Raw genomic sequence first — 18818 nt, forward strand, 5'->3', positions numbered from 1 at the left:
TCAATATCGACACCGCGGCGCAACACCATCTACCAGTAAAATGTGTCTGCAGCCCTCGTTGTCGCTATAAACCAACGACAATGGATCAGTGTGACTTGAACAGAGCTACAGGATGCCTCGCAGACAGATGCACGAACCGTACCGTCAAATCAGTGAGTCTGAAAGAGGGTGCGTTATCGGCATGAGGGAATGTTATGCACCCATCCGGGAAATTGCTGCTCGTGTCGCACGAAGTGTCTCGGCAGTGTAACGGATGTGTGCAGAATGGCTCACAGAAGGCCGTAGAACACGACGATATGGGTCAGGTCGCACCATCCAGACCACCCCCTACACGATTGACAGCTCGTCCGAATAACACTGCAGGACAGATCTGAGTCCTTCTCGGCTCGGGAACAGTGTAATATGTCGTACACGATGAGGGGTGAAAGTCCGTCGCCTTTTATTACGGTAAAGGTCACCCATCTGAGCTTGGTTACTGTGCTCAAGCCTTCCTCTCTCCGTGCAATTTTTTTCCACATCTCTCTCGAGTGTCAAATTGATTCCTTAATGCCTCAGGATGTGTCGTGTCAACAGATCTCTTCTCTTAGTTACGTTGTTCCGCAAATTTCTTCAGATGTTAGAAGACAAGACACCAATTATCACGCAAAGTCAACTTACAAACTTGGAAGCGAAGTTTAAGTGAAGAAGCCAAATATATTCTTTGTCCTCTACATATTGTTGGTGAAAGTACTGTGAAGACACTATTACACTAATAACACCATGATATTAAATCATTCTCTACGTGGATGTTACACATTCACTGCGCAATTTTCAAGTGATGCTCCTACTGTAGTAATCTTACACCTACCTGGGTAAGTGCTCCAACCGTGATTGAAGTGGAAATAAATCCTAACACCGGATACAAAGCGAAGTATCCTCTGCTGTTCACTTTATAATGGTTTCCAGAGTATGTATTTACAGGGTGGGCCAAAAGTCTTGAACGAGCTTTAATCGTGAATACCTTGTTTATTTACTGTTTACTCCGAATTTTGTTTCAGATTATGATAGAGAAAGGACGGAGATTGACCATGAAAAAATTCAGCCTCGTTCAACGAACCAAAATTATTGAGCTTTAGTATGAAGACAGTCACAACCCCTTCGTCACTTCGTGACTTTTTGACTTTCTTGTAAATAGCAAAACGATGAAACGGTTCTGTAATTTCAGACAAATCGGTTTGGGTACACCTCCTGGTAGTCTGTGACTATTAGAACATACTTTGGGTTTCTTTAAACTCCTGTTGGTGTTGTCTTCAGTCCTGAGACTGGTTTGATGCAGCTCTCCATGCTACTCTATCCTGTGCAAGCTTCTTCATCTCCCAGTGCTTACTGCAACCTACATCCTTCTGAATCTGCTTAGTGTATTGATCTCTTGGTCTCCCTCTACGATTTTTACCCTCCACGCTGCCCTCCAATTCTAAATTTGTGATCCCTAGATGCCTCAGAACATGTCCTACCAACCGGTCCCTTCTTCTTGTCAAGTTGTGCCACAAACTCCTCTTCTCCCCAGTTCTATTCAGTACTTCCTCATTAGTTATGTGATGTACCTATCTCATCTTCAGCATTCTTCTGTAGCACCACGTTTCGAAAGCTTCTATTCTCTTCTTGTCCGAACTGGTTATCGTCCATGTTTCACTTCCATACATGGCTACACTCCATACAAATACTTTCAGAAATGACTTCCAGACACTTAAATCTATACTCGATGTAAACAAATTTCTCTTCTTCAGAAACGCTTTCCTTGCCATTGCCAGTCTAAATTTTATATCCTCTCTACTTCGACCGTCATCAGTTATTTTGCTTCCCAAATAGCAAAACTCCTTTACTACTGTAAGTGTCTCATTTCCTAATCTAATTCCCTCAGCATCACCCGATTTAATTCGACTATATTCCATTATCCTCGGTTTGCTTTTGTTGATGTTTATCTTATATCCTCCTTTCAAGACACTGTCCATTCCGTTCAACTGCTCTTCCAAGTCCTTTGCTGTCTCTGACAGAATTACAATGTCATCAGAAAACCTCAAAGTTTTTTATTTCTTCTCCATGGACATGAATACTTACTCAGAATTTTTCTTTTGTTTCCTTTACTGCTTGCTCAATATACAGATTGAATAACATCGGGGAGAGGCTACAACCCAGTCTCACTCCCTTCCCCACCGCTGCTTCCCTTTCATGCCCCTCGACTGTTATAACTGCCATCTGCTTTCTGTACAAATTGTAAATAGCCTTTCGCTCCCAGTATTTTACCTCTGCCACATCTAGAATTTGAAAGAGAGTATTCCAGTCAACATTGTCAAAAGCTTTCTATAAGTCCACAAACGCTAGAAATGTAGGTTTGCCTTTCCTTAATCTATTTTCTAAGAAAAGTCGTAGGGTCAGTATTGCCTCACGTGTTCCAACATTTCTACGGAATCCAAACTGATCTTCGCCGACGTCGGCTTCTACCAGTTTTTCCATTCGTCTGTAAAGAATTCGCGTTAGTATTTTGCAGCTGTGACTTATTAAACTGATAGTTCGGTAATTTTCACATCTGTCAACACCTGCTTTCTTTGGGATTGGAATTATTACATTCTTCTTGAAGTCTGTGGGTATTTCGCCTGTCTCATACATCTTGCTCACCAGATGGTAGAGTTTTGTCAGGACTGGCTCTCCCATGGCCATCAGTAGTTCTAATGGAATGTCGTCTACTCCCAGGGCCTTGTTTCGACTCAGGTCTTTCAGTGCTCTGTCAAACTCTTCACGCAGTATCGTATCTCCCATTTCATCTTCATCTACATCCTCTTCCATTTCCATAATATTGTCCTGAAGTACGTCGCTCTTGTATAGACCCTCTACATACTCCTTCCACCTTTCTGCTTTCCCTTCTTTGCTTAGAACTGGGCTTCCATCTGAGCTCTTGATATTCATACAAGTGGCTCTCTTTTCTCCGAAGTTCTCTTTAATTTTCCTGTAGGCAGTATCTATCTTACCCCTAGTGAGATAAGCCTCTACATCCCTACATTTGTCCTCTAGCCATCCCTGCTTAGCCTTTTTGCACTTCCTGTCGATCTCATTTTTGAGACGTTTGTATTCCCTTTTGCCTGCTTCATTTATTGCGTTTTTATATTTTCTCCTTTCATGAATTAAATTCAATACTTGTTCTGTTACCTAAGGATTTCTACTAGCCCTCGTCTTTTTACCTACTTGATCCTCTGCTGGCTTCACTACTTCATCCCTCAGCGCTACCCATTCTTCTTCTACTGTATTTCTTCCCCCCCTTCCTGTCAATTGTTCCCTTATGCTCTCCCTGAAACTCTGTACAACCTCTGGTTTAGTCAGTTTATCCAGGTCCCATCTCCTTAAATTCCCACCTTTTTGCAGTTTAAACTCATACTGAATTTAAATATATTTCTGGTAGGATAGAGGCGGGAGGCGGATTTTTTTTTTTTTTTTTTTTTTTTTTTTCAAGTGGATGTGTGTGTGTGTGTGGGGGGGGGGGGGGTATGGGGTTGGTGCTTCTGCCGTCTCTCACCCTTAGTATTGTCGTCATTCATAGAGAGTCGCAGTACTCGTTTCTTCCCAGCTTGCTGCGTGTCCAGCCAGTATTGTTATTCTATTGTTGGCGCATCGTGAAGGCAAGCACGGAGCAACAGCAGAGCGGAGAGGGGCAACAGCAGAGCGGCGCGGCGGCGATAGCAGCGCCACGATAAGACGGCGGCGGCGGCGGCGGCGAGCCTCAATGGCGGCTAATGGCAGGGATCGGGGAGTTTAGGCGGGCCCGCCCACGCCCCCCCGGCGGCCCACAACCTTGTAATCTCCGCTGGCTAAATACCTGTAATTAGATTACCTCGAGTGAGAACCTTAAAATGGGGGGCCAATAAATCAAAAACAGCTGTCACAACCCCTCCTTCTCTCTCACTCTCTTCCTCTCTTCCTTTCCACCTCACCTTGCTCTCCCGCTGTTCTCCTTTATTCGCGTCCTACGCTGTGCTTCTCAGTGAAGACCGACTGAAGCTCACCGGAGCGGTCCACTGCAGGAGAAACATTCGATGGAGACGAACACGAGGCCCGACTGACGTCAAAAAGAAGAATGCAGGACTTTTATTGACGCAGCAAGCGCTGACATAAGTGCGTGGCATACGTATAAAACATACGGCCCATACATAGAGCTGTTGAGCAGATGGAAATTGATACTGGCAAGCTGCCAACCCACTAAATTTAGCACCAAAGCTTGTAGCATTAGGAAACTGCCTGTCACTGAATTTACTCTGCACAATACTAAACATGGAACATATACGCTTATGTGACTATCGTACATACAATCTACTGAAGAGATCATACAACATTATTCAACATTCGATGTCCATTCATATCTACATCCGTGCAATGCAAGCAACCTAATCTGATGTGGCGAAGAGTACTTTGCGTGCCTCTGTCAACTCCCTTCCACAGCACCCCTCTCCCCACCCCCCACCCCATCTCCCTCCACCGCAAATACTGATTGACGCTCAGCAATTTGAGAATTCTTCCTTCATTGCCTGTATTCGAGGTATACGCGAGAGAAAAGTATACAGCGTGGTCCATTGGTAGTGACCGGGCGAAATATATCACGAAATAAGGGTCAAACGAAAAAAACTACAAAGAACGAAACTTGCTTAGGTTGAAGGGGGAAACCAGGTGGCGCTATGGTTGGCCCGCTAGATGGCGCTGCCATAGGTCAAACGGATATCAACTGCGTTTTTTTTAAATAGAAACCCCCATTTTTATTACATATTCGTGTAGTACGTAAAGAAAGAATTAACATGGTAATGTATCACGAAGGAAATACCGTCCGCACTGGCGGAATCTTACGTGATACCACGTGATTATATGTTTGTGACTATTACAGCGCCGTCTGTCACAAAGCGAGAAAAGTGGTCCAACCAAAACATTCGTATTTCTTTACGTACTACACGAATATGTAATAAAAATGGGGGTTCCTACTTAAAAAAACGCAGTTGATATCCGTTTGACCTATGGCAGCGCCATCTAGCGGGCCAACCATAGCGCCATCTGGTTTCCCCCTTCAACCTAAACAAATTTCGTTCTTTGTAGCTTTTACGTTTGACGCTTATTTCGTGAGATATTTGGCCCGGTCACTATCAATGGACCACCCTGTATATTAGTTGCTTCTTCCAGCAACATGCACTCTCGAACTTTTAACGCACAACGCCTCTCTAGCAAGCTACCTCCTACGTGGGTGCACTAAATTTGTTGAGAATTTTTCCAGTGGATGCAGTCTAGCATCTGCCTTTCCTACGATTAGTTTTATGCCAATGTTTCTGCTTCAGATACCTCGGTACGTATACTCGTAGGCATTCTATGGATGTGACTGCTTCCTGTAGGTCTTTCTGCAGTTCACTTAAAATTTTCTGGCATTGCAACTTCTCTGTACAGAAAAGCGTCATCCGCGAACAGCCTCGTGAAAGTTCCCAGGTTATCCACTACGTTATTTGGATATAATGTGAAAAATAAGTCATGTAACGCACCCTTGCGAAACGTCCGAAGTTATTTTTACGTTTGATGATTTCTTTCCGTTTAGAGCAACTTCCAGCTCTTCAGTCGAATCACGAAGTTTTTCTGATGTTGGGCCGGCCGGAGAAGCCGAGCGGTTCTAGGTGCTACAGTCTGGAGCCTAGCGACCGCTACGGTCGCAGGTTCGAATCCTGCCTCGGGCATGGATGTGTATGATGTCCTTAGGTTAGTTAGGTTTAAGTAGTTCTAAGTCTAGGGGACTGATGACCTCAGAAGTTAAGTCTCATAGTGCTCAGAGCCATCTGAACCATTTTTGTTCTGATGTTGATTAGGCGACTGTGCGGAACTATATCAGAAGTCTTCCGGAAGCCAAGGCACACGGTATCAACCTAGGTGGACGAACAGAGTGAGCTCATACACAGGAGATTTTCGATCTCTGGAAAGCATAATACGCGAGCATAAAATATGTTACAAAATTCTACTTTATGCTCATGTCAGCGATATAGGCGGATAGTATTTTGCCTGTGTTCGAAGACCCTTCTTGGAAACTGGAAGACCTGCACAGTTTCGTGTTACTTGGAACGAATAGTTTTTCTACAGACCTACGGCAGGCTGCAACCACGACAGAACAATTTCTATCGCACCCTCTACATAGAACGGTATAGCTACCCAATCAGATCGTGTTGCATTTCTTGTTTTGAGTGATTTTATTTGATTTTCTATACCTTGGTCACTTATTTCGATGTCTGTCTCTTGGCGTCGTCGGATTATTGATGGATGAAAGCACAGTATTTTTTACTTCAGTAAAATAATTTTAAAAAAGGAATTTAGTATTTCGGCTTTTCCTCCCCCATAATGGTCACTGAGTGGGTAGATGGCTTTGATGTCTTTACTAATTTAACCCAAGACCAAAAAGTTTCGACTTTTCTTTTTTTTAAAAACCGGATGTATAGAATTTTATTTTCGAATTCTTTGAACGATTGACATATCGTTCTCCTTACATTATTTTTGGCTTTGTCAGTTTCTGTTTGTCTATGATGTTTTGAAGACAGATCCATGGCCAGGAGTTTTGCCAAGAAATTAAAACGTGCTGGATTCGAACCCAGTCACTGCTGAAATTATGAATACAAATCATCGAAAATGGCGTCCGTAGAATCGCCGTATAAGGAGTCACACTTGTTCAGCCAATGGCCTTGTAAAAGAGAACGGAGGAGCGGACACAGTTTCAGGGCAATCTCTTGCCCTTGAGGTGGCAAACTGCTTCTAATAGGCGGAAGAATGTATTTCCTTCATGGTTATAACTAGTTGCATTTCCTTCAAGGTTATAACTTGTTGCAGTACAGCAGAATGAGAGATTCTGAAGATACCTATTGCATAACCGAAACTGATAATTCTGTAAAAAAAAAAAAAAAAAAAAAAACTTTGCGCTCAAGACGTTTAATAAAAAAATTAAGTACATCACATAATCTCTTTGCATATTGTCATCTTGTGTCAAATTCTACGCGTTAATGACCCCCATCAGGGCACGTTGCCTGTAACTAAAAAAATATCATGTTGATATCCTCATTGTAAAAAGATACCTGGTTAGTCCCCGACTGGCATGTCTGGAAGGGCACTGCCAAGCGGATAATGAGGAGAACGAACAACTAACAAATGGTATGACACTACGAGTCGGAGCGTGGAATGTCACATGGCAGGGAAGATATAAAATCCGAAAAGGGACAACCTAAGGCTCAGTCTAGATATAGTGTGGTCAGTGAAATGAAATTGGAAAGAAGCTAATGATTTCTGGTCTGATAAATAAAGGGTCACCAGAGCATAAAATTTAAATCACAGATAGGATTCACTGTGAATCGGAACGGAGAGCAGAAGCTGAGGTACCGTGAACAGTTACGCCTTTGGTTTGTTCTCATCAGAGTAGACAACAAATCAACGCCAACAACCGTAGTTCATGTACACATGCCTAGGTCACGAGCAGAAGACGAACAGCTGGAAAAAGTGTATGAGGACATTGAGCGGGTAATTCGATACGTAAAAGATGGTAACCTAATATTCTAGAGGACTGGAAAGCGGTAGTAGGGGAAGGAACAAAAGACCGAGCTACGGGGGAATATGGGATTGGTAGTTGGAATGATAGAGAAGTAAGACCAGTTGAATTCTGTAAATAATTTCAGGTGTTAATAGCGAATACACTTTTCAAAAATTACCGAGAAGATGAAAAAGCCCTAGAGATAAGGGAGGAGTCCAGCTGGATAACGTTATAGTCAGAAAGAGACTCCAAAATCAGACAGTAGATTGTAAAGCGTACAAAGGGGCAGATATAGATTCGGATCATAATTTAGTAATGATAAAGAGCAGGCTGAAGTTTAAGAGAAGCGTCCGGAAGAAGTAACGTGCAAAGATCTGGGATGTTGAAGTACATAGGAGTGATGAGATGCGCTGGAAGTCTCTGAGGCTATATGTGCTGCGATAATGAATATGACAGTAGCTAGTTCAGTTGAAGAGGAATGAATGTCTCTAAAAAAAGTGGCATCGCACAAGTTGGACAGGCAAAAATTGGTATTAGGAAGGTAACTGTGAAGAAACATTGGGTAACAAAAGAAATGCTTCAACTGACAGATGAAAAGATACAAAAATGTTCATGGAAATTCCGGAACACGGAAATATAATTGGATAAATGCATGATGGCAGAGTGCTGTCTTGTTAATTACACTCCTGGAAATTGAAATAAGAACACCGTGAATTCATTGTCCCAGGAAGGGGAAACTTTATTGACACATTCCTGGGGTCAGATACATCACATGACAACACTGACAGAACCACAGGCACATAGACACAGGCAACAGAGCATGCACAATGTCGGCACTAGTACAGTGTATATCCACCTTTCGCAGCAATGCAGGCTGCTATTCTCCCATGGAGACGATCGTAGAGATGCTGGATGTAGTCCTGTGGAACGGCTTGCCATGCCATTTCCACCTGGCGCCTCAGTTGGACCAGCGTTCGTGTTGGACGTGCAGACCGCGTGAGACGACGCTTCATCCAGCCCCAAACATGCTCAATGGGGGACAAATCCGGAGATCTTGCTGGCCAGGGTAGTTGACTTACACCTTCTAGAGCACGTTGGGTGGCACGGGATACATGCGGACGTGCATTTTCCTGTTGGAACAGCAAGTTCCTTGCCGGTCTAGGAATGGTAGAACGATGGGTTCGATGACGGTTTGGATGTACCGTGCACTATTCAGTGTCCCCTCGACGATCACCAGTGGTGTACGGCCAGTGTAGGAGATCGCTCCCGACACCATGATGCCGGGTGTTGGCCCTGTGTGCCTCGGTCGTATGCAGTCCTGATTGTGGCGCTCACCTGCACGGCGCCAAACACGCATACGACCATCATTGGCACCAAGGCAGAAGCGACTCTCATCGCTGAAGACGACACGTCTCCATTCGTCCCTCCATTCACGCCTGTCGCGACACCACTGGAGGCTGGCTGCACGATGTTGGGGCGTGAGTGGAAGACGGCCTAACGGTGTGCGGGACCGTAGCCCAGCTTCATGGAGACGGTTGCGAATGGTCCTCGCCGATACCCCAGGAGCAACAGTGTCCCTAATTTGCTGGGAAGTGGCGGTGCGGTCCCCTACGGCACTGCGTAGGATCCTACGGTCTTGGCGTGCATCCGTGCGTCGCTGCGGTCCGGTCCCAGGTCGACGGGCACGTGCACCTTCCGCCGACCACTGGCGACAACATCGATGTACTGTGGAGACCTCACGCCCCACGTGTTGAGCAATTCGGCGGTACGTCCACCCGGCCTCCCGCATGCCCACTATACGCCCTCGCTCAAAGTCCGTCAACTGCACATACGGTTCACGTCCACGCTGTCGCGGCATGCTACCAGTGTTAAAGACTGCGATGGAGCTCCGTATGCCACGGCAAACTGGCTGACACTGACGGCGGCGGTGCACAAATGCTGCGCCGCTAGCGCCATTCGACGGCCAACACCGCGGTTCCTCGTGTGTCCGCTGTGCCGTGCGTGTGATCATTGCTTGTACAGCCCTCTCGCAGTGTCCGGAGCAAGTATGGTAGGTCTGACACACCGGCGTCAATGTGTTCTTTTTTCCATTTCCAGGAGTGTATTTATTCATAACCGACTTCGTTCATAGAGCATCTTCATAGACAAAATTTTTATGACGGAATATCACATGACGTTCATGTCTTAGATATAAATGAGTAACGTGGTCGACTCAAAAACGTAAAGAACATTTAACATAGGTCTTCACTACAACAGCAACAGCTCACTCAACCACTCGTTTACATCTAAGGCATGAATATCACGTGTTGTTGCGTCTGTTAAAGCTTTCCACCGCCAAAATGGCCTATGATCGAAACCGTTTACGAGTAAATAACTTATAAGTCAGCTCTGTGTCGTCATGCGTTTTTCCATGTACATCGATGCTGTTAATAGTTGACTGAAAAAAATTTACGACGCAATTTTGATTTAGTAGGAGTGAAATAAATAGGAAATGCTGGTAAACCAAGACAAAACGGCTACAGGGAAAAATGTGAAGTATCTGAAAAAGAAATAGAAGTCTGAGGGACTAACTGAGTGTGGAGAAAAGTGAATAAAATCTTCTCGGTTTACGAGTGAAAGACTCTGGTGAAATTGAAAAGAAAAGCGTCAACTTGAGGACTGCATCTACATCTTCATCTACATTTATTTTCCGCAAGCCACCCAACGGTGAGTGGCGGAGGGCACTTTACGTGCCACTGTTATTACCTCCCTTTCCTGTTCCAGTCGCGTATGGTTCGCGGGAAGAACGACTGCCGGAAAGCCTCCGTGCGCGCTCGAATCTCTCTAATTTTACATTCGTGATCTCTTCGGGAGGTATAAATAGGGGGAAGTAATATATTCGATACCTCATTCAGAAACGCACCCTCTCGAAACCTGGACAGCAAGCTACACCGCGGTGCAGAGCGCCTCTCTTGCAGAGTCTGCCACTTGAGTTTGTTAACATCTCTGTAACCCTATCACGCTTACCAAATAACCCTGTGACGAAACGCGCCGCTCTTCTTTGGATCTTCTCTATCTCCTCTGTCAACCCGACCTGGTACGGATCCCACACTGATGAGCAATACTCAAGTATAGGTCGAACGAGTGTTTTGTAAGCCACCTCCTTTGTTGATGGACTATGTTTTCTAAGGACATTCCCAATGAATCTCAACCTGGTACCCGCCTTACCAACAATTAATTTTATATGGTCATTCCACTTCAAATCGTTCCGCACGCATACTCCCAGATATTTTACAGAAGTAACTGCTACCAGTGTTTGTTCCGCTATCATATAATCATACAATAAAGGATCCTTCTTTCTATGTATTCGCAATACATTACATTTGTCTATGTTAAGGGTCAGTTGCCACTCTCTGCACCAAGTGCGTATCCGCTGCAGACTTCCTGCATTTCGCTGCAATTTTCTAATGCTGCAACTTCTCTGTATACTACAGCATCATGCGCGAAAAGCCGCATGCAACTTCTGACACTATCTACTAAGTGATTTATATATATTGTGAAAAGCAATGGTCCCATAACACTCCCCTGTGGCACGCCAGAGGTTACTTTAACGTCTGTAGACGTCTCTCCATTGAGAACAACATGCTGTGTTCTGTTTGCTAAAAACTCTTCAATCCAGCCACACAGCTGGTATGATATTCCGTAGGCTCTTACTTTTTTATCAGGCGACAGTGTGGAAATGTATCGAACGCCTTCCGGAAGTCAAGGAAAATAGCATCTACCTGGGAGCCTGTATCTAATATTTTCTGGGTCTCATGAACAAATAAAGCGAGTTGGGTCTCACACGATCGCTGTTTCCGGAATCCATGTTGATTCCTACTGAGTAGATTCTGGGCTTGCAGAAATGACATGATACGCGAGCAAAAAACATCTTCTAAAATTCTACAACAGATCGATGTCAGAGATATAGGCTTATAGTTTTGCGCATCTGCTCGACGACCGCCGGCTGCGGTGGCCGAGCGGTTCTAGGCGCTTCAGTCCGGAACCGCACGACTGCTACGGTCGGAGGTTCGAATCCTGCCTCGGGCATGGATGTGTGTGATGTCCTTATGTTAGTTATGTTTAAGTTCTACGGGACTGAAGATCTCCAATGTTAAGTCCCATAGTGCTCAGAGCCATTTTTTGTTCGAGGACCCTTCTTGAAAACTGGAACTACCTGTGCTCTTTTCCAATCATTTGGAACCTTCCGTTCCTCTAGAGACTTGCGGTACACGGCTGTTAGAAGGGGGGCAAGTTCTTTTGCGTACTCTGTGTAGAATCGAATTGGTATCCCGTCAGGTCCAGTGGACTTTCCTCTGTTGAGTGATTTCAGTTGCTTTTCTATTCCTTGGACACTTATTTCGATCGATAGGAACTGGACTGCTGAGTGCAGAGAGACAGCGGATAGTTGGAGAGAGGCCTCTACTAGGGGGTGAATTTATCTGTTGACGTAAATGAAAAAAAAAAAAAAAATAGGAGTCGGTATGAGAGACATAGGGGTCCCAGTATTAGGGTCAAACCGAGGTTTGGAAGACTTGCGATCAAATACGGCAGAAACGGTAGAAAAGATTCTTCCAGAATTTCTTAAATCATTGGTGGATTTCTGAAATCATTGGGGAAAGTGACAACCAAGTGACTATTCAAGGTGGCACGTTGAATCTGTATGTCTGGATGAGCCGTTGTCTATGTCATTTTTGAAAGTTATCCAATCTCGAGTAGATTTGACGCAGTCTGAGAGCCGAGAAGATTTCATACATGTGAACTAAGGACCGAAAAAGCTTTCATTGTACTGAGCCGTGGAATGAACGATTACAGGCGGAGAAGCTGCAGAACGAGAGTGCAGTAGGCTCGGACCGGCGTCGAACCCGACACGGGAGGCGGCGTGCGCTGCGCTGGTCTGCGCCGGCCTCGCCTGGGCCGGCCTGCGCGGTGTGGTGTGGAGCGGCGCCGAGGGCGGCGTCCGCATCGTGATGGCGGCGCTATCAGATGCGGCCGCCTTTGAGGCGCAGATCCATTCCAGATGGCCGGCTCGCCTGCTCGCCCCGCCGCTTTATTGCCCCGGCCCTCCCCGGCCAGACGCGGCGCGCCGACAGCCGGCCTGCACCCAGCTAGCAGCCTCCCTCCCTCCCTCCCACAACCTCTGTCCGCCTCCTGACACTCCGCCGGCTTCCTCTAGCTACCGTCTGCGTACGCTAGGGCTTACTCGGCGAATGGGTATCACGTTTTGTGCTGGGTAACATTTACACTACTGGACATTAAAATTGCTACACCACGAACACGACGTGCTACAGACGCGAAATTTAACCGACAGGAAGGAAATGCTGTGATATGCAAATGATTAGCTTTTTAGAGCATTCGCACAAGGTTGGCGCCAGTGGCGACACCTACTACATGCTGACATGAGGAAAGTTTCCAAACGATTTCTCATACACAAACAGCAGTTTACCGGCGTTGCCTGTTAAAACGTTGTTGTGATGCCTCGTCTAAGGAGGGGAAATGCGTACCATCGCGGTTCCGACTTAGATAAAGGTCAGATTGTAGCCTTCCGGGATTGCGGTTTATCGTAACGCGACATTGCTGCTCGAATTGGTCGAGATCCAATGACTGTAAGCAGAATATGGAATCGGTGGGTTCAGGAGGGTAATACGAAACGCCGTGCTGGATCCCAACAGCCTCGTATCACTAGCAGGCGAGATGACAGACATCTTATCCGCATGGCTGTAACGGATCGTGCAGCCACGTCTCGATCCCTGAGTCAACAGATGGGGACGTTTGCAAGACAACAACCATCTGCACGAACAGTTCGACGACGTTTGCAGCAGCATGGACTATCAGCTCGGAGACCGTGGCTGCGGTTACCCTAGACGATGCATCACAGACAGGAGCGCCTGCGATGGTGTACTCAACGTTGAACCTGGGTGCACGAATGTCAAAACGTCACTTTTTCGGATGAATCCAGGTTCTGTTTACAGCATCATGATGGTCGCATTCGTGTTTGGCGACTTCGCGGTGAACGCACATTGGAAGCGTGTATTCGTCGTCGCCATACTGGCGTAACACCCGGCGTGATGGAATGGGGTGCCATTGGTTACACGTCTCTGTCACCTCTTGTTCGCAGTTTACATTTCAGATGTGTTACGACCCTTGGCTCTACCCTTCATTCGATCTCTGCGAAACCCTACATTTCAGCAGGATAACGCACGACCCCATGTTGCAGATCCTGTACGGGCCTTTCTGGATACAGAAAATGTTCGACTGCTGCCCTGGCCAGCACATTCTCCAGATCTCTCACCAATTGAAAACGTCTGGTTAATGGTGGCCGAGCAACTGGCTCGTCACAATACGCCAGTCACTACTCTTGATGAACTGTGGTATCGTGTTGAAGCTGTATGGGCAGCTGTACCTGTACACGCCATCCAAGCTCTGTTTGACTCAATGCCCAGGCGTATCAAGGCCGTTATTACGGCCAGAGGTGGTCGTTCTGGGTACTGATTTCTCAGGATCTATGCACCCAAATTGCGTGAAAATGTAATCACATGTCAGTTCTAGTATAATAAATTTGTCGAATGAATACCCGTTTATCAACTCCATTTCTTCTTGGTGTAGCAATTTCAAAGGCCAGTAGTGTAAGAATACGTCAGCGCGATCTACTAGCAGGAACGGCTTTCGAGAGGGTGGCGAGCGGCGGCTTAACGTTAACGACTCAACCGCTCCCCCCTCCCCTCCTCCCTCTATCCATCACCCGTCTGTTTTCGACCTTCGACATCATAACTTAACACACACATCTTCGTTGCGTACAAAACTCTTCTTCTGCATTCATCGCTGAGGTTGTGGTTTGCAGCGATTTGCCAGTCCACTAGTGTTTTCTTTCCAGAATTAGATTTTCACTCTGCAGCGGAGTGTGCGATGATATGAAACTTCCTAGCAGATTAAAACTGTGTTCCGGACCGAGACTCGAACTCGGGACCTTTGCCTTTCGCGAGCAAGTGCTCTCTGCCATCTGAGCTACCCAAGCACGACTCACGCCCCGTCCTCACAGCTTTACTTCTGCCAGTACCTCGTCTCCTACCTTCCAAACTTTACGGAAGCTCTCCTGCGAACTTTGCAGAACTAGCACTCCTGAAAGAAAGGATATTGCGGAGACATGGCTTAGCCACAGCCTCGATTCTCGGTCCGGCACACAGTTTTAATCTGCCAGGAAGTTTCATACCCGTGCACACTCCGCTGCAGAGCGAAAATCTCATTCTGGAAACATCCCCCAGGCTGTGCCTAAGCCATGTCTCTGCAATATCCTTTCTTTCAGGAGTCCTAGTTCTCCAAGGTTCGCAGGAGAGCTTCTGTAAAGTTTGGAAGGTAGGAGATGAGGTACTGGCAGAAGTAAAGCTGTGTGGACGGGGTGTGAACTGCGGAAGGCAAAGGTCCCGAGTTCGAGTCTCGGTCCTGCACACAGTTCTAATCTGCCAGGAAGTTTCATATCAGCGCACACTCCGCTGCAGAGTGAAAATCTCATTCTGGAAACATCCCCCAGGCCGTGGCTGAGCCATGTCTCCGTAATATCCTTTCTTTCAGGAGTGCTAGTTCTGCTAGGTTCGCAAAGGAGAGCTTCTGTAAAGTTTGGAAGGTAGGAGACGAGATACTGCCAGAAGTAAAGCTGTGAGGATTGAGCGTGAGTCGTGCTTGGGTAGCTCACATGGTAGAGCACTTGCCCGCGAAAGGCAAAGGTCTCGAGCTCGAGTCTCGGTCCGGTACACAGTTTTGATCTGCCAGGAAGTTTCAATGTTTGCTTTCCTCCCCATTTCCGCGTACGTAGCGCATGCCACATTATTCATATTCTGCTGCACGAATGATACAGTGCTTCAACCCCCGCAATTCCTTCCCTCAGTAGCTCCTTCTGTTATGGTTTGGCTTGAAACAGACTCACGTTTGTACCTTGGTGAGAATGGTACACCTGAACACATGGTGCTCATCTACGGTGCCCTAGAACATATAAGACCGACCGAATTTAGGAAACCAGATCACAGCACAGTCAATACGCAGACAAGATGACTGGAACCCTATAAACAACATCGCAGACGAAGTATCGCGAGCACTAAATGCGGCATACAAGCAAGAGATACCATACGTTAGAATAAGGCTCCACATCGAACAGATCAGCATTACACAGTAAACGACAGAGACACGAGTACAGATAACGGAATAGGATGCTACATCACACACATAAAAAGCGTAGCAAAAGTAAGCGAAGGTTCTAAAACACTACGTCGAATTAACATGAAAAAAAAAACTGTAGGTGTCTGTTATACCACTTCACAGCATGTAACACTATCTGAAGATGTGACATTTCTTCTTCTTTCGTTGCATCAGGTGTGATTGGCTCGAAGTCTTAACGAGCCCTCCCACCTGATGCAGCTATTATAACATTTTAAATCAACTCCCAATCTCCACCGTTACCTTACATTCGGAAACATTGTAACATAGTTAACCAGTATATTAAATTAAGTATTACTACTGTCAAGACAACACATTTTTAACAGACATAACCATACACGCAGAAGGTATAAAGAGAAGAACTGTCACATATTATCTAAGTCTGATTTCCATCTTTCGTTTCTTCCATTAAATACGCTTTCGATTTTAAATTAAAATACGTCCAAAATCTATTGTATATCTTATTTATTATCATCGTCTACGTTAGCAACAAGTTTAAACAAAATTGTTTATATGCATTTGTAGTTATACCATTATATATTTTTATTTGTTATTTTTTTTAAATTTATTCTTTGTAAAATTTTCAGCAAAAAGAATTAACTAGTAATAAAACCGAATTTGTATGGTAGAACACGTAAAATCACACAATGTACGACCTGCTATATAATAACAGGCAGCAGGTCTTTACTTGAGAAATAAATAAATAAACAAATAAATAAACGGTTCCAGTGATACATGAAATGTATTCGCAATTGTGAATACGGAAAACCATCAGATGTTTAAGGCAATGACGACAATGTGAATTTTGCAGGATTGGATCCCGAATACAGATCTCCGCTTTACGTAAGTAATCGCCTTACTCACCTTGTCTATCCGTGAACATGCATGCTTGTCCAAAGGAATATTGCATCGTTCTTCTTAATAACACAGGCACTGTAATCGAATTTATCAGCCGATGCCGAGCACTGACTCAAATAAAAACGTCCTCCCCTGTGCGGGAATTACATAGTGTGTGTACGAGTACAGGTTGTGACGCGGGGACGATGAGATATGTAAGTTTTTGTCTGGCAGTGGTTCGTGGACTGATAGTCATAGCGGTGCCTCCCTAATGTTCGGACGAAGGCTTTAACTTTACTTCTTCGACGAACTATTTTAACGTGTCTTCGCGTCCCGAAATCACTTACAAAGCAGAGTTACTAAACACAGCCTTCTGAAATGCCTGCACAAAAGAAGACGAAATAAATATTCCAGAATTTGAATCAAGAACAGCTGCGAACATCAGTAATGTAGAAGTAAATATCCTCGGAGTAGTTAAACAACTTAAATCACTTAACAAAGGCAAGTCTTCTGGTCAAGACTGTATACCAATTCCTTTCAGAGTATGCTCATGCATTAGCTCCATACTTAACGATTATATACAACCGTTCGCTCGACGAAAGATCCGTACCTAAAGACTGGAAAGTTGCACACGTTACACCAATATTCAAGAAAAGTAGTAGGAGTAATTCACTAAATTACAGGCCCTTTTCATTAACGTCGATATGTAGTAGGATTTTGGAATACATATTGTGTTCGAACATTATGAATTACCTCGAAGAAAACGGTCTATTGACACACAATCAACATGGATTTAGAAAACATCGTTCTTGTGAAACACAACTTGCTCTATATTCGCATGAAGTGTTGAGTGCTATTGACAAGGGATTTCAGATTGATTCCGTATATCTGGATTTCCACACAAGCGGCTGGTAGTGAAATTGCGTGATTATGGAATATTGTCTCAGTTATGTGACTGGATTTGTGATTTCCTGTCAGAGAGGTCACAGTTCGTAGTAATTGACGGGAAGTCATCGAGTAAAACAGAAGTGATTTCTTGCTTTCCCCAAAGTAGCCTTATAGGCCCTTTGCTGTTCCTTATCTATATACACTCCTGGAAATGGAAAAAAGAACACATTGACACCGGTGTGTCAGACCCACCATACTTGCTCCGGACACTGCGAGAGGGCTGTACAAGCAATGATCACACGCACGGCACAGCGGACACACCAGGAACCGCGGTGTTGGCCGTCGAATGGCGCTAGCTGCGCAGCATTTGTGCACCGCCGCCGTCAGTGTCAGCCAGTTTGCCGTGGCATACGGAGCTCCATCGCAGTCTTTAACACTGGTAGCATGCCGCGACAGCGTGGACGTGAACCGTATGTGCAGTTGACGGACTTTGAGCGAGGACGTATAGTGGGCATGCGGGAGGCCGGGTGGACGTACCGCCGAATTGCTCAACACGTGGGGCGTGAGGTCTCCACAGTACATCGATGTTGTCGCCAGTGGTCGGCGGAAAGTGCACGTGCCCGTCGACCTGGGACCGGACCGCAGCGACGCACGGATGCACGCCAAGACCGTAGGATCCTACGCAGTGCCGTAGGGGACCGCACCGCCACTTCCCAGCAAATTAGGGACACTGTTGCTCCTGGGGTATCGGCGAGGACCATTCGCAACCGTCTCCATGAAGCTGGGCTACGGTCCCGCACACCATTAGGCCGTCTTCCGCTCACGCCCCAACATCGTGCAGCCCGCCTCCAGTGGTGTCGCGACAGGCGTGAATGGAGGGACGAATGGAGACGTGTCGTCTTCAGCGATGAGAGTCGCTTCTGCCTTGGTGCCAATGATGGTCGTATGCGTGTTTGGCGCCGTGCAGGTGAGCGCCACAATCAGGACTGCATACGACCGAGGCACACAGGGCCAATACCCGGCATCATGGTGTGGGGAGCGATCTCCTACACTGGCCGTACACCACTGGTGATCGTCGAGGGGACACTGAATAGTGCACGGTACATCCAAACCGTCATCGAACCCATCGTTCTATCATTCCTAGACCGGCAAGGGAACTTGCTGTTCCATGTTCCAACAGGACAATGCACGTCCGCATGTATCCCGTGCCACCCAACGTGCTCTAGAAGGTGTAAGTCAACTACCCTGGCCAGCAAGATCTCCGGATCTGTCCCCCATTGAGCATGTTTGGGACTGGATGAAGCGTCGT

Source organism: Schistocerca piceifrons, chromosome 2, assembly GCF_021461385.2.
Source record: "Schistocerca piceifrons isolate TAMUIC-IGC-003096 chromosome 2, iqSchPice1.1, whole genome shotgun sequence".
In the NCBI taxonomy this organism is placed as follows: domain Eukaryota; kingdom Metazoa; phylum Arthropoda; class Insecta; order Orthoptera; family Acrididae; genus Schistocerca; species Schistocerca piceifrons.